The sequence below is a fragment of the Sapajus apella genome, unplaced genomic scaffold (assembly GCF_009761245.1).
Source record: "Sapajus apella isolate SASKATOON/1434 unplaced genomic scaffold, GSC_monkey_1.0 scaffold76, whole genome shotgun sequence".
Taxonomy (NCBI): Eukaryota; Metazoa; Chordata; class Mammalia; order Primates; family Cebidae; genus Sapajus; species Sapajus apella.
Window position 1 is genome coordinate 9,491,536 of NW_022437016.1, and position 17,279 is coordinate 9,508,814.

Genomic DNA, 17,279 nt, shown 5'->3' on the forward strand with positions numbered 1-17,279 from the left:
TATATCCATAATGAATACAGATACAAAAATCTTTAACAAAACATTAGCAATTCAAATCTAGTAACATACAAAAAGGATAATATATCAAGACCAAGTGGCATTTATCTCAGGAATGCAAGATTTGTCCAACATTCAAAAATAAATCAATGTAACTCAACATGTCAATAGATATAAAAAGAAAAAGTATATGATCACCTTAATAGATGCAGAAAAAGCATTTGATAAAAATTTACTCATGATTTTTACAAAAGAAATTTTCAGCAAACTAGGAATAGAAGGGAACTTCCACAATCTGACAAATAACATCTACAATAAGACCTACAGCGAACACCATACTTATTAATGAAAGATTGCTTTCCCACTGAGATTGGGAACAATGCAAGGATCTCTACTGTTGCCACTTCTATTCAGCATTGTAATAGATGTCCTAGATAGTACAATACAACAAACAAGCAAATAAATAAATACATAAATAAATGAAAAACAGATTGGAAAGGATTAAGTAAAACTGTGTTTGTAGAGAACATAGTATCTACGTAGAAAAATATACTACAAAGCTAATAGAAATAATATGTGAATTTAGCAAGGTCGTAAGATACAGGGCCAATTTGCAAAATCAATTGTATTTCTACATAATAGTAATTTTAAAATTTAACATTGAAATTAAAAACCAATACCACTTACAATAGTATTAAAAATATGAAAAGTTAAGGGACAAATATCATGAAATAGGATTTGTGCACAGAAAACAGAAAATCATTACCAACAGAAATTTAAAAAGATCTAAATAAAAGGAGAGATATACCATGTTCATGGATGAGAAGACTCACTACTTTAACAAAATATTAACACTTCTGAAGAATTATGTTAGTACTTTCCTGATTGAAATTTTGATTTATAGTTGTTGCAATTTCAGTCAAAATCCCAGTAGGCTTTTCTTCTGGTAGATATTGACAAGCTGATTTTAAATTATGTATGGAAATGCAAAGGACCTAGAATGGCCAAAACAATTCTGAAAAAGAAGGATGAAGTTAGAGAACTCACATTACTCTATTTCAATACTTACTATGAAGCTACTATAAGCAAGACGATGTGGTGATAGCATAAGATTAAACCTATGGATCAATGGAACAGAAATGAGTCCAGATATAGACCAAAATACATTTGGTCAATTGATTTTTGGTGATGAAAACATCCTAAAATTTACTGTGGCAATGGCTGCACATATCTGTGACTATACAACAAACATTGAATTGTACTCTTTAAATGGATGAAGTGGATTTTATGCTAATTATATTGCAATGAAGCTGTTTCTTTTAAAAAATACAAAGATTGAGCCAGGTGATTCTTCACATTTCTCCCACTCTCCATTTCCTATCTTCATAGCTTTTCTTTTTTCCAACAAGTATTTCTTGACTGATCCCAAGTAATTCTTATTTCCAGTTCTCTCTGGAAGACAATGAATGGCCAAAGAAACGATTCTCCTGGGGAGTGGTGGGTTCAGGAGAAGCCACAAGGCAAACACAGAATCCTCCCTCTCCATGGGGCAGGCCTCGGCCCCAGGACTGGGATTAGGGTAAAGTGAACAAGGTACCCAGGACACAAGATAAAAAGAGGTGCTCACCCAGTGGATGTAAATGAAGGTCAGCTCCTGAGAATGGCCACTTCCTTACATCTTTTTTTTTTTTTTTTTTTTTTTTTTTTTTTGTAGTAAAACACACATAACAGAAAATTTGCTGGTTCAATCACTTTAAAGTGTATAATCAGTGGTTTTCAGTACATTCACAATGTTGTGGAACCATCACAATAATCTAATTCAAGACTTTTTCTTTTTTCTTTTCTTTTCTTCTTGGTTTTTGTTGTGTTTTGTTTTGTGACAGGTTCTCCCTCTGTCACTCAGGCTGCAGCTCGTTGCAGCCTCAACCTCCCAGGCTCAGGCAATCCTCCCACCTCAGCTTCCTGAATAGGTGAAACCACAGGTGTGCGCCACCACACCCTGCTAATGTTTGAATTATTTGTAGAGACGCAGCCTCACTATGTTGCCCAGGCTGCCCTCAAACTCCTGGGCTCAACTGATCCATCTGCCTTGGCCTCCTAAAGTGCTGGGATTATAGGCATGACCCACTGTTCCCGGTCCCAAGACAGTTTGATTGCCCTAAAAGAAAACCCTTCAGTCATACGTATGGTTCCGGGTGTGAGCTGGATTTGTGATCTATGGAGCTGGGAGTAGAAGCCTCCATTTGAAATGTCTGCTCAGGTGGGTGCTGGAGCGTGGCAGGGCTTCAGGAGACTATGCCTTAGTTGGCTCTAGAGCGGCATCTAAGAAGGTGACCAGAATTTGAAGTTCTATTAAAGGAGACCCATTTATAATACACACAAGGGAGCTGACTATTGAAAGGGAGCCAGCAATGAATCTTAGGCGTGCCTTTTGTGTTGAATACATTGGAATTTTCATAGATCAGGTTTGCAGCTTGGCCAAGTTCTGAAAAGTGTGAGTCCAAGCCGCACATAGGTAAAGGGAGGACTCAAGTTTCTCTGGTTTTCAGGGCACAGGGACTTTCTCCTGGGCAATCATCTCATCTAAGACAAGCCCAGGGCCTCCCACGGGGGCTTGGAGGGAGAAGGTTCCAGACTACAGAAAAAAGGGGAAACTGTGTTTTCCCCACCCATGGAGACTGAAGGTCAGACCAGATCATGTTAAAGGAAGACGATGTGGTACTCTTCCCTGGGGAATTTGTAGGTTACCAAGACTGGCAGAGAAGGGGAGGAGAGACTTTCTCTGGAGGAATAGGGACGTTCTAGACTGTCACTCAGTCCCCATGTATCGAGGGAACATTAACCCTCTGTCATGCCCTTGGCCCTTGGTACTTATTATTCCATTTAATTTCCCCAACAATCTCTTCACTTACAGACGAAGCCTGCAAAGGATCAACAAGGTAAAGTGGCTGACCAAGCCCACAGAGCAAGTTAAGCCCTGGGGCTAGGATTGGAACCCAGATCTCATGGCTCAAGTCTTGAGGCCGGCTCCGCCAAGCCTCTGTGAAGTCCCCTTGCGAGCAACCAAGAGCCAGGCACGCGGTGGTGACGGGGTCGGGGAGGGTGTTTGCAGTGGGCAGTGCTAATGTGACCCCGTGGGAGGGACATTCCTGCCTTCTCCTTTTGTTCTGTCCTGGAAAGTCCCACATCTTTTGCAGAACTTCCTAGTGTCCCTATCTGGAATTTATGCCAAGGGCAGCCAAAGGCCGAGATTGGTTTAGAGGCCTGAGAAGTGGGGCTCAGAGCAAAGGGTCCATCCCTCCTGTGCGGCCCTCCCAGCCTGGGCTCCCGTGAGTCAATGGAGGAAATCAGTGTTCATCGTCCCCCTATCCCCATCCTGAGCAGGGGTCTGGGGGCCCTGGGAAAGTCCCCTGAGCTAAGGCTAACTTTGCTTGCCCAAACATAGCTGCCTGGGATTCAAAGAGACTGCAAGGGAAGAGGAGGAACTTCAGATTCAGACCTGGGTTCAAATCCTGGTTCCATACCTTACTTGCCGTGTGACCTTGGCCAATGTCCCTCACCTCTCTGTGCCTTGGTTTCTCTGTCTGTAAAGTGGGACCAACCCTCATCCTAGGGAAGGGGCTAGCCCATAGGAAGCACCTCTCATTGAGGAATGGGAGCTGGTATGAGGTTTCCCAGCATTCCCCCAGCTTCTGGAAGCCCCCTTCCAAGGCATAGAACCTGTGCCTAAGTACCAGTGCTCTGGCCTGGGCGCTGGCTTGGCCCTGGGGAGCTAGCATGATGGACTAGTTATGGTCCCTGCCCTTCGGGAGCACGAAGTCTAGGGAGGGGCAGAGCCACACATGGGATAGGGCTGCAGCAGAAAGACACACGGGGCTCCAAAAGGGAAGGAGGATCCTCCCTGAGGTTAGGGAAGACTCCACAGGGTCAGAGGCTGGGGGCAAAAGTCTAAACCTTTTTTTTTTTAGATGGAGTCTCACTCTATCACTAGGCTGGAGTGCAGTGGCATGATCTCAGCTCACTGCAACCTCTGACTCCCAGGTTCAAGCGATTCTTCTGCCTCCACCTCCCGAGTAGCTGGGACTACAGGCACGTGCCACCACACTCAGATAATTTTTGTATTTTTAGTAAAGACGGGGTCTCACCATGTTGGCCAGGATGGTTTCTATCTCTTGACTTTGTGATCCGCCCGCCTCGGCCTCCCAAAGTGCTGGGATTACAGGCCTGAGCCACCGTGCCTGGCTAAGTCTAAATCTTTAATAACCTGTTTGTCACAGTCACTGACCAATCAGAAAGGACGCTGGCTGTAAACAATCCACAGGACCCATTGGTGTCTACCAGCCGGATTACTAATGCTCTGGGAAGAGGCATTGATTGGGGTGCTGACGGATGAATAAGAGTTCTTTCAATGGGTGGGAGGAAAGGGCACTCCAGGCAGAGGGAACAGTATGTGCTCAAGCCTGGTGAGGGGAAAAAGCATGGCTGGAGCATAGGATGTGTGGGGGACAGTGGGGATGGGAGCACAGAGGGTTTCGGATGCCACTAAGTTTGGGAGTCATGGTTAGGACTTCTCTGAGGTGGCGTTCCACACTGGTGACCCAGACAACAGGCACTGCAGCAGGAGTTTTCAGGGTCTGGACGCGCCTCCTCTCCCAGGCCCACATCTCCATGGGGCAGAGCTCTTACTAGGGCTCCAGGCTCAGGCTCCGTTCTCATGGGAGAAGGGCTCAGTCAGGAGGGCTCTAGAGAGCCTGCTGAGTGGGGAAACTGAGGCCAATGCTCAGATGTATAGGTGGGATCAAAACAGTGCAAGGTGGAGACACTGGTGACCTGAGCTTCCCTGGATTTGAGTCCTGCCCCTAGAGTGGCCCTGAGGCCTCCTGTTTGCCCAGGAAAAACTCAGGGATGTTCAGAGAGCCAGGTCCTAGCACCAGCTCTGCTGCTGATGCACTGTGACCTTGAGTGAGGTACAGACCCCTCTGGGCATGAGGGACCCTGTTGATGGCTTCCTTAGAAAGGGAAGGTGTCCCAGGCTGATCCTATTCTGCCAGCCTCCCTGACCTGGCATCATGGAGAAAATGAGGGCTTTGGACTCAGGCAGAGCTGAGTTTGAATCTACACTTTGGAAATGGACTGAATGTTTGACTTGGACCACGTGCTAAGCTCTGGGCCTTCATTTCCTCTTCTACCGAACAAGGAATTGATTGGTGAGGTCAGTGCTGAATGGAACAAATTTAAATCTCTGGGGGGCTGGGCATAGTGGCTCAAGGCTCCAACCCCAGAACTTTGGGAGACTGAGGTGGGCAGATCACCCGAGGTCAGGAGTTCTAGACCAGCCTGGGCAACACGACGAAAACCCGTGTCTACTAAAAATACAAAACTTAGCTGGGCATGGTGGTGGACACCTGTAATCCCAACTACTCATGAGGCTGAGGCAGGAGAATCACTTGAGCCTGGGAGGCGGAGTCGCAGTAAGCTGAGATTGTGCCATTGCACTCCAGTCTGGGCAACAAGAGCAAAACTCCTCGAAAGAGAAAGAAAGAAAAAGAGGGAGAGAAAGAGAGAGAAAGGCAGGAAGGAGGGAAGGAGGGAAGGAGGGAAGGAAGGAAAGGAAAGGAAGGAAGGAAAGAAGGAAGGAAGGAAGGAAAGAAGGGAGGGAGGGAGGAAGGGAGGGAGGGAGGAAGGGAGGGAGGGAGGAAGGGAGGGAGGGAAAGAAAGAAAGAGAAAGAAAGAAAAAGAAAAAGCTCTGGGGGACTGGAGACAAAACGGCAAAAGGAGGACAGAGAGCCTTGCCTCCTCCCTTACCTCCTATGAGGCGTCCTCTGCTTGCAGAATCCCTCAACCTCAGGGCTTTCACAGAAGCTGCAGGTCAGTGGTGAGTGAGGAGGGAGGCTGTGCCATTGATTGTTCTCCCAGGACACTTTGAGCATGAAAGGGGGAGCCGTTAGTAATAAACAGCCATAAACCTGGGCTATCCCAAGGAAACCAGAGTTTATGACGCCCCTGGTCATGGGTGGAGACTCAGATTGAAAGGAAGAGGCTGAAACGGGGACACGATTGAGGAGAGATGCCAGCAGGTGCCAGGAGGAGCAGCCTTTGGAGGGCGTGGTGCTCAAGCAGGCTCTGGGAGGCTTTTCTGTGGGAGGTACCGATTCACGCGCCCCACCTCGCACACGGTCCCTGGTGAACTTAGGGAAAGAGCTACTTTGCTTGGCAGCAGTTTGGGAGCTGGACCGGGGCTGGAGAAGTTTGGTAACCTTATGCCTCTGCTCGCTGGTTGGCTGCTTCAGTTTTTTCTTGGTTGTAACTTCCTGCAGAGACTGGTCTTGGGCTGGGAGCAGGAAGGCCCCCTTCGAGTTGGGTTAGGAAAGTAAAGCGGCTTTTACGATGCCTAGAAGGCAGTAGCTGCTCAATAAATTTCATCCCCTGCCATCTTCCCAGCAAGCGCCTTTGCTCTGGGGCCCTGGTCCACTGTTGCTTAAAGTCCCCAGAGGAACCGCTGCCTTCATACTCCCCCAGATGGCCTAAGCCCTCCCACCTCCCAGCCCTCCCACACACGAATGCTGGACCTGGGCATGCAGGAAGTCCGCTGAGAGCCTGCAGGATTGCTTTCCTTTCCGCTTCCTTTCTCTGCCTCTCCGGTGGGGGCTGGGATGCAGCTGGTGGAGTTGGGGGGGTCTCCCCTAGACTGCTTCCCTGCACAGCCCCCTTAAAGTGTCACTCACAGCCCTGCATACCTTCATCCTTCATGCCTCCTCTGGGAACACAGGCTTCCAGAAACCTGAGATGACCAACCAGCCGGTGCAGGCCAGAGGGAGAAAGGCCCAGACAGTGAGGGGGAGAGTGAGGGGCTTGGCTTCTGCCTTTGCTGAAAACAGAAACTGCAGGCCTCCCGGCTCCGCTCTCAGCTTCTGGGACTTCTAGACCAGGGAGCAAAAAGCACTGGCTCTTGCCAGTCCCACTTAGGGAGACGGAAAAGGAGAGAGAGACGGCATTGAAGTGTGTAAAGATGGAAGAACTTTTGTCACATACACCACGTACAAAGATTTTCATACTGGGGACCCTTTACTGTCCCTTTAGGCTTCCAGTAGGGCAGACTACTAGCAGGACCAACAACAAACAGAGAGGCGAACTAGGATTAAGAAATGGGTCTCAACAACTGCCTTGCAACTCCCAAATATTTAATAACCAGCTCTAATTTAATATTCAGCTCCTGGTTGGGCTTGCCGGCTCATACCTATAATACCAGCACTTTGGGAGGCTGAGGCGGGAGGATCACGAGGTCAGGAGGTCGAGACCATGCTGGCTAACATGGTGAAACCCTGTCTTTACTAAAAATACAAAAAATTAGCCAGGCGTGGTGGCGGGCGCCTGTAGTCCCAGCTACTCAGGAGGCTGAGGCAGGAGAATCTCTTGAACTCAGGAGGCAGAGGTTGCAGTGAGCCGAGAACGCACCACTACACTCCAGCCTGGGTGATAGAGTGAGACTCTGTCTCAAAATAAATAAATAAATAAAATCAGTTCCTGCCAGCCAATGTACACCAGCTCTAGCATGCCACTGGTCCTATCTCTCCCTGTCTCAGGCCTCGATCACCTGAGGTTAGGAGTTCGAGGTCATCCTGGCCAACATGGTGAAACCCTGTCTCTACTTAAAATACAAAATTAGCTGGGCGTGGTGGCAGGTGCCTGCAATCCCAGGTACTCAGGGGGCCGAGGCGGGAGAATTGCTTGAACCCAGAGGCGGAGGTTGCAATGAGCCAAGATTGTTCCGCTGCACTTCAGCCTGGGCAACAGAGCAAGACTCCATCTCAGGGGAAAAAAAAAAAAAAAAGATTCCTGGCCACACAGCCAGGAAGTAGAGGGACTGAGGTTCAAACCCAGGTTGGTTTCACAGCATCACACTGCCTCCAAATACATATGCCTGGGTATAGCTGGAAGCATCTTCCTCCCCCACACCCCTCCCTGGTTAACTAATGAAATTCTCCCCTTGGGGATTTTATTCATTCCATTGATGTAAGCCCATCCTCACCTCACTACACTCTTGGAATCTTAAAATTATGGCTCATTAGGCCCAAAAGGATCTTTAGAAATTAATTTGTCCAATTCTTTTCCCTATAGATGGGGAAACAGGTTGAGAAAGAAGACAGGACTTGCTTGTATCAGCACTAGATATCCTGAGACTCAGAGTGCATCAGTGCAAAGGGTCTTATCAGACAGACCTTGCGTGAGTCCTGCCTCTGACATCCACTTTCTGTGCCAAATTGGCTAGTAGACGTTACTTTGCGAATGTTGTTCTTTGGGTTTCTTTGAGACAAGGCCTGTGTCACCCAGGCTGGAGTGCAGTGGCATGATCACAGCTCACTGCAGCCTCTATCTCCTGGGCTCAAGCAATCCTCCCACCTCAGCCTCCCGAGTAGCAAGAACTATAGGTGTGCACTCCCGCGCCTGGCTGATTTTTATGTTTTTTGTAGAGATGGGACTTCATTATGTTGCCCGGGCTGGTCTCAAACTACTGGGCTCAAGTGATCCTCCCACCTTGGCCTCCTCTAAAAGCACTGGGATTACAGGTGTGAGCCACCATACCCAGTCAAAGTCACTTTTTAATTTTTATTATTTATTTATTTCTTTTTGATGGAGTCTCTCTGTTGCCCAGACTGGAGTGCAGTGGCGCAACCTCGGCTCATGATAACCTCCGCCTCCCAGGCTCAAGCAGTTCTCCTGCCTCGGCCTCCTGAGTAGCTGGGATGACAGCCACCCGCCACCACACCCAGCTAATTTTTGTATTTTTAGTAGAGACGGGGTTTTGTCATGTTGGCCAGGCTGGTCTCAAACTCCTGGCCTCAGGTGATATGCCCGCCTCGGCCTCCCAGAGTGCTGGGATTACAGGCATGAGTTACCAAGCCTAGCCTATGCAACTTTTTTGAGCCTCCGTTTCCTTATCTATTAAGTGGAGATCATGATACCTTCACTGACAGGTTGTTAAAAGATTCAAGGAGGTCTCAGGTTGGGATGCGGTGGCCTCATTCCTGGCACACAGTGGGTGCTCAGTGCATGCAGCCTGCCTTCTCCACAGCAAAGGAAAATAGAATCTTAAGGCTCTGAGACCAGGGTCACCCCTTTATAGGGCCTGCGAGGGGGATGGATGGAACCAGTGGGATGCTAGATTTGGTGTGCATTGGCTGCCAGGAGCCGATTACTAAATAAGAGCTGCTTATTAAATATTTGGGAGCTGCAAGGCAGCTGTTGGGAGCTTTATTTCAGCCATGGTAGGAGTATTTTACACCACAGAAATCAGTAAACTCTACGAATGAAGGATTTTATTTTTTATGTATTTTATTTATTTATTTATTTATATTTAAGACAGAGCCTCTGCCACCTAGGCTGGAGTGCAGTGGTACAGTATTGGCTCACTGCAACCTCCAGCTCCCAGATTAAAGCAATTCCCTTGTCTCAGCCTCCCAAGTAGCTGGGACTACAGGCGTGCACCACCACACCTGGCTAATTTTTGTGTTTTTTTCTTTTTTCAGTAGAGACGAGGTTTCACCGTGTTGGCCAGGCTGGTCTTGAACTCCTGACCTCAAGTGATAGTTTTTGTTTTTGTTTTTTAATAAAGGCCTATATGGCTGAGCACGGTGGCTCACACCCGTAATCCCAGCACTCTGGGATTACAGCGGGTGGATCATTTAAGGCCAGCAGTTTGAGACCAGCCTGGCTAACATGGCGAAACCTTGTCTCTACTAAAAATACAAAAATCAGCTGAGTGTGGTGGTGCACACCTATAATTGCAGCTACTAGGGAGGCTGAAACAAGAGAATCACTTGAGCCCGGGAGGTGGAGGTTTCAGTGAGCCGAAATGGCATCACTGCACTCCACCCTGGGTGATGAAGTGAGATTCTAAATAAATAAATAAATAAATAAAAATGAAGGACTATAGTATGCGATTTTTCGGTGGTAGGAAATAACTGACAAGGTCATTATGATCATCAACCAAACAAAAAAACCTCACCATGTATAAATTTGAAAAAGAGAGGAGACTTTGTTTCTTATAAAGAGTCTTGAACTCCTGGCTGCAAGCCGTCCTCCTACCTCGGCCTCCCAGAGCACTGCACTGGGGGGGTTCATTTTTTTACATTATACAAAATGGGGGCGTCTTATCTGCGGGGCCCTTTGCCACATACTGATGTCTGAGCATCCCGCCAAGAACTTCAGGAGAGTTTAAGCAGTTGAGTCACATTTTCAGGAGCAGCAAACCCTGCTGGCTGCAAAAGGAGTTGGGACCCTCTCCACCTCCTCCCCAGCCCTGCCATCACTCCCTGTGGGACCCCGGGCCCGTTCCTGCCTAGCACAATGGGGGGATGGATTTCCAAGAGTCCTGTCAACCTTGATCTTCTAAGATTTCCTATTACCCGATGATCCCGGGGAGTTCTGGTAAGGATTGGGATGCAGGAAACATCACACCATCATATGGCTCACTGGTCACACCATGAATCCTGGGTCTTCCCTGTGCCAGGCTCTGGGCAGGTGCTGGAAGCCAAAGTGTATCCATCAGCACTCCAGCTTCATGGGAGCAGAGAGACGAAGCCAGCGACAGACTGGCCTGTTCAGCTCGGTATCAGGAGAGAACAGGTGCCAGAAAGCGAGCAGGGATACAGTCCCAGTGTACTGTGAGCTTATGAAACGCCTTCAAAGGCCAAAATCACATCCCCCCAATACCACACTGCCCTGTCTGCCTCTCAGCAGCCAGAAACTCCTGCTCTCTTCCTGAGGAGCACAATGATTTTGAGGGTTTCTATGGGGGGTTGACATTGCACCAATCCTTTGTGATTTTAGCATTCATGGTTTCTGCCCCTGTCTCCTCATAGGTACAACGGGCAACGAGGCAACGATCGGTACCTCAAAGTGTAGCTGGGCGTATCAAGTCAGGGAACAGACAGGAAATGCAGTTCATGGTGCTCCCTGCAGGCAGGAGGATTTGAGTCTGCTAGTCAAAACAGCATGTGTCAGGCCGGGCGCAGTGGCTCACGCCTGTAATCCCAGCACTTTGGGAGGCTGAGGCGGGTGGATCACCTGAGGTCAGGAGTTTGAGACCAGCCTGACCAACATGAAGAACCCCATCTGTACTGAAAATACAAAATTAGCTGGGCATGGTGGTGCATGCCTGTAATCCCAGCTACTTGGGAGGCTGAGGCAGGAGAATTGCTTGAACCAGGGAGGTAGAGATTTCGGTGAGCCACGATCATGCCGTTGCACTCCAGCCTGGGCAACAAGAGTGAAACTCGGAAGGAAGGAAGGAGGGAAGGAGGGAAGGAGGGAAGGAGGGAGGGAGGGAGGGAAGGAAGGAAGGAGGAAAGGGAGGGAGGGAGGAAAGGCAGGTGTTAGAGCAGGTGGTGGAGGGAAGTTCAGGGAGGTGCAGGGAGGTGGGAAATCACGGAGAGCTAGAGCCTTTCTGCCTCTTGATGGCTGCATGCCTTTGAGCAAGTCCCATCTGTAAAGTGAGGGTGGGAACGATAATCCCTGAATACTTCTGTTTTTTCCACATTCCAGAAACCACCTGGATGTGGGGTCTCCCAGCTGTCCTGGGAGGACTGAGTTGGCAGGAGTCACCGCCAAAGGGCCAAAGGCGGGAGGAGATAACCAGTTAGGAGGCCCTGTCACAAGATCAGCAATGCAAGAAAGACAAAGCGCTTCCCTGAGGGAAGAGCTGATAACACCCTGCGCTTAAAGTATTCCTCCAAGCCCCGCCTCATTCTCCCCAGATTCTCTAGCCTTGGAGCACAACCTTTAATTCATCACTGAGCATTTTCAGAAGTACAATCTCAGGTGACTACCCCAATCCTGCAAGAGAAGCTGACTGCCCCCCTTTGACAGATGAGGAAACTGAGGCCCAGACTGGGGAAGTAGATAGCAGGAATTGAAATGCAAAGGAGAGGCAGACTGAGTTTTCAAGTCTCATAAGAACCTATGTCTGGGCTCTTAAACCCACTCTACAGATGCCTGGAGCAGAGAGTTTTAAAAATTAGCTGTGCCCGGTGCAGTGGCTCACGCCTGTGGTCCCAGCACTTTGGGAGGCCGAGGCAGGCGGATCACCTGAGGTCAGGAGTTCGAGACCAGCCTGATCAGCATGGTCTATGCGGATTACACAGAGCAGATGCTTGAGCTATGTGGATTTTGTTTTTTGTTGCCCACGCTGGAGTGCAGTGGTGCAGTCTCGGCTCCCTGCAACCTCTGCCTCCCAGGTTCAAGCGATTCTTCTGCCTCAGCCTCCCGAGTAGCTGGGATTACAGGCGCCTGCCACCACACCCAGCTAATTTTTGTGTTTTTGGTAGAGACATCGTTTCACCATGTTGGCCAGGCTGGTCTCAAACTCCTGGCCTCAGGTGATCCACTCACCTTGGCCTCCCAAAGTGCTGGGATTACAGCGTGGGCCTCGGCGCCCAGCTTCTATGGGAATTAAATGCAAATCTTTTGGAATCCCACGCAGTCATATAAAAAGAAGCAGTTTTTCTGGAGTTAATATGAAATGGTTTCCAAGAAGTGAAGAAAACATAAGATATACAATAGTGTAGACCGTATGCTATTATATGAGCAAAAAATAAGAAATATATACACATACACATACACGTGACCATACACACATGCATACATATATACACACCCACACAGAGCACACTGCCTGGTAACAGCTATGTTTGGCAACAATGGTTCCCTCCAGGGATAAGAACCAGGTGGCTCGGAGGCAGGGCTAGAAAGCACACTTTTCACTTTGTCCCCTTCCGTGCCTTTTGAATTTTGAACTGTAGGCAAGTATTATCTATTCAAGAAACAAATTAAACATTTTTAAAGTTAAATAACCAAAAACGAGCCTGCTACTTTATAAAGGGAGCCATATGACAGTGTGATGTTTCCTGCATCCCAATCCTGACCAAAACTCCCCAGGGTCATCGGGTAACAGGAAATCTTAGAAGGTCAAGGTTGACAGGACTCTTGGAGACACATTCCCCCATTGTGGTAGGCAGGAACGGGCCCGGGGCCCCACAGGGAATGATGGCAGGGCTCGGGGGGAGGTGGAGAGGGTCCCAACTCCTTTTGCAGCCAGGAGGATTTGCTGCTCCTGAAAATGTGACTCAACTGTTTAAACCCTCCTGAAAGTTCTTAGCGGGATGCTCAGACATCAGTATGTGGCAAAGAGATGCCCCCATTTTGTATAATATACATAATGAACCCCCCAAAGCAGTGGCCTTTGCAGACAACCAAAATGACCTTCAAGTTGATCATCCAAAGCAAGACACTTGCAGAGGGAAAGGGGCTGCTGTTAATAATCACACCTGGATGACGAGAACAATGAATCCTTCTGGGAAATCTGGAACTTTCTGCCCACAAAATATCCCATCACCAGGAAGCTGGCAAGAAGGTGTTTTGTAACAAAGGGACTTCAAAGAACATGGCCTGATTCTAAGTTCTTCTTGCCTCTCCTCTCACCCCACTACCCCCTTCCCCGATACTGACAACAATATAGGACCCAAGTTAACCTGGATTCAAATCCTGGCTGTTTCCCAACCCCTGATTTCTTCATCTATAAAATATAACTCATGACCCCTATCTCAAGACGTGCTGTGAGAATTAAATATCTCACACAGAGCTAGGTGCAGAGAAGGTGCCCAGCAAACAGTAGTTTCTCTTCCCTTCATGCAGAGAAATAACGAAACAACACGCCCTGAATCCTGAAACTCTTGGGGGTGAATGGAGAGAGACTTTCTCCCAGACCAGATGAACAATGCCTCCGTGGGCGGAAGTGTGGGGTGCCGTGTACAGGGAGATGCTCATTCTCATTCTGGGTGTCACTTTGCAAAGCACCGCTTCACGGTGACTCATTTTGGGGCTCCCTAAAAACTCCTTTGAGTTAAAAACAGAAGTTGAGTGGGTTTCAGGTTGCATTGTGCCTTATCGGTCTACTGTGCCCTCCTCAGGGTAGCGGGTACCGCAGGGAACTCCAGGATCCCTGAACAGGCTGAACCTGATGCTTCCCCCATCACGTAACCAGGAGACACAGGGCCCAAAGGGAAGGAAATGGCGTGAGAGATGGAGGAGAAGGAGGAAGGGCAGGAAAATGGAGTGCCCAGGACTTCTCCCTCCACTCCCGCCCCTCCCATCCCTGAATTATAGTCCAAGGGGTGTGGGATCCCTGATGCAAAAGCACTCCTGGGTCCTCCTACCCACTCCTGCTTTATTTCTGCACCAAACTTTTAATTTTTTTTTTTTTTTTTGAGACAGTCCCATTCCATCGCCCAGGCTGGAGTGCAATGGCTCGATCTCAGCTCACTGCACCTTTGGCCTCCCAGGTTCAACTGATTCTCCAGCCTCAGCCTCCCAAGTAGCTGGGATTACAGGCACGTGCCATCATGCTCAGCTAATTTTTGTATTTTTGGTAGAGACAGGGTTTCGCCATATTGGCCGGGCTGATCTCGAACTCCTGACCTCAGGTGATCCGCCCCGCTAGGCTTCCCAAAGCGCTGGGATTACAGGGTGAGCCACCGAGCCCCGCCTCCACCAAACTTCCTATCTTTGAAGTGTCAGACATTCACAGTGTCTTCCTCCTATCCCTCTCTCCCACCTTGGCTGAAGCCCCAAGAAAGTTGGCTATATTTTGTTCACTCCTGTATCCCAAGGCTTCTTTATTCCTCTAACACTTAGCCTGCCTGCAGCCAGACCTACCTCTGTTGATTACCACTGGCTGTGTGACCTGGGACAAGTTGCTTAACCTCTCTGAGCTTCGGTTTCCTAACTGGAAAATGAAGACATCACAAGTGTCTGTCACAGGGGTTCTATGAAGCTGGGGGAAGGGCTTTGCGAACAGTAAAGTCTTACACAGATATTGTGTGTGGTGGTGGGGGGCACTCTTTCTCCTCCCAGTGGCCTGGTGCTGCTCCTAAAGTTTCCTTTGAAAGGGAGTTTCTGGTTCTTGCTCTGTAGCTTAACTGAATAGCTGCCAGAGCGTGGGACCTCCCATCACACAGTGGGTCCCTGCTGACTTTTCCCACATCCTCATTCAGGTCTCCACTCAGATGTCGCTTCATCAGAAAGGCCTTCTCCTAGCACCCCCTATGAAAAAGCACCCCTCGATCCTCCTACCCTTCCCTGTGATATTTCTCCACTAAACTTTTTTTTTTTTCTTTCTCTTGTTGCCCAGGCTGGAGTGCAGTGGTGCAATCTCGGCTCACCGCAATCTCCGCCTCCCAGGTTCAACGGATTCTCCAGCCTCAGCCTCCCGGTAGCTGGGATTACAGCCATGTGCCACCATGCCCGGGTAATTTTATATTTTTAGTAGAGACGGGGTTTCTACATGTCGATCAGGCTGATCTTGAACTCCCGACCTCAGGTGATCCGCCCACCTCGGCCTCCCAAAGCGCTGGGATTACAGAGGTGAGCCACCGTGCCCAGCCCTCCACCAAACTTCTTATTCTTGAAATGCCAGACATTCACAGTGTCTTCCTCCCACCCATCCCTCCCCCTTGATTAAAGCCCTAAGAAAGTCAGGGCTATATTTTCTTTGCTCCTGTATCCCAGTGCCTAGAAAAGGACCTGGTCCATGGAGGGTGCCCATAGATGTGTCGGGTGAACTAACGAATGAACTAAGGTTTGCTGCACGCATATGGCCAGTAACGATAATCCTCTAGTAACACTGAAATACACTGTCTCAGAACTTCTACTTCTTCCTATAATTTGTTGCAGTGTTTATTTCTCCTATTTAACTTTTTAATCTGTCTGACATTTATTGTGGTGCATATCATGTGCAGCAAGGCTGCAAACAGATCTCTAGCTAAACGGCTATACAATTTGCAGGACGACCCATATCCTCCTGGTTGGTTTGTGATGTCTGCATTTTCATCTGCAAGAGCTGGGACCAGGCCGGCTCCTGTGGGCCAGCTGCTGCCTTAGCCGCCCTCTTGTTCCAGCAGCCCAGGGCCTAGTGATTGGACACACGGGCAGTGGAATTAGACAATCTGGCATCCACCTTCCAGCACAACCGCTTACCATCTGGGAGACTTTAAACAAAAGAACTTGCTTTTTATTGTTGTTGGCTAGGCTGCAGTATGGTGGTGCTATCATAGCTCATTGTGGCCGCAAACTCCTGTGCTCAAAAGATCCTCCTGCCTCAGCCTCCTGGGTGGCTGGGACTGCAGGCAGGCACCAACACACCCAGCTAATTCTTAAATTATTTTGTGGACATGGGATCTTGCTATATTGTCCAGGCTGGTCTCAAACTCCTGGCCTCAAGGCATCCTCCCACCTCAGCCTCCCAAAGCACTGGGATTATAGGTGTGAGCCACCACACCAGCCTGAAATTTCATTTTTTTTTTAAATTTGTGGAGACGGAGTCTCGCTCTGTCACCCAGGCTAGAGTACAGTAGCACGATCTCAGCTCACTACAACTTTCGCCACCCAGGTTCAAGCAATTCTCCTGTCTCAGCCTCCCAAGTAGCTGGGATTACAGGTGACCGGCACCTTGCCCAGCTAGTTTTTGCATTTTTTCAGTAGAGACGGGGTTTCACCATGTTGGCCAGCCTGGTCTCGAACTCCTGACTTCTGGTGATGCACCTGCCTCGCCCTCCCAAAGTGCTAGGATTACAGGTATGAGGCACCGCACCCGGCTTGAAATTTCATTTCTAGGCCTCATTAAGCCCGTCTGTAAAATGGGCACAAGGGTAAGGTTGGCACACACGGTGGACGCTCAGTTGGTGTCATTATTATAGAAAATGGCCAGTCCAAGAACCTCCACTCATTTAGCAAACAGAAGCCCGACAGGCAGTCACTGTGCCCAGTACAGCACTGTGCTCAAGCTGGGTGTCCAGCAGGCAGTCAGTGTCCCTGGCTCCAGCCCTCCCGGGTTGCAGTACAGTTTTGAATGTGGAGGGGAGGCAGCAGGGGTAGAAACCAGGAGCGGCCACTCTTGGTGCAGGGAGAAGGTGAAGTGAGAACTGAGCTGCTGCCTTTTGGTTCCATGGAGACTCTGACTTCTAAAGGGGGCGTTCAGCATTCTTTAGACGGGACGTTTACTACTTCCAGAAACCTTTGCATATTGGCACTTGCTGGTCCCTGGGGCCACAGGAAGTGAGAGCTCCAGATGGAGAGTCGCTGGCCCTTTAAGGGCGGGGAGGGGGATGGGGGGGCAGGGCCTTCCCCACATGGGAATACTCTTGGAGCCTACTTCAGTGCCTGCATTCAGCTGGTGCACAATAAGTGCTTGTTACTATGCCAATTTCAGTCTGACTAGGACTGTGGCA

At 49.0% G+C, this 17,279-nt stretch overlaps 1 long non-coding RNA gene across 1 annotated transcript in view; it reads left to right on the top strand.

Moving 5' to 3' along the window:
* Positions 1-12,016, top strand: part of LOC116532416 — a 15,714-nt gene extending 3,698 nt beyond the window's left edge. The window contains exons 2-3 of the long non-coding RNA XR_004260857.1: positions 11,581-11,586; positions 12,005-12,016. This is a non-coding gene — a long non-coding RNA (uncharacterized LOC116532416). The remainder of the gene's footprint in view (positions 1-11,580; positions 11,587-12,004) is intronic.
* The last annotated feature ends 5,263 nt before the right edge of the window (positions 12,017-17,279 follow it).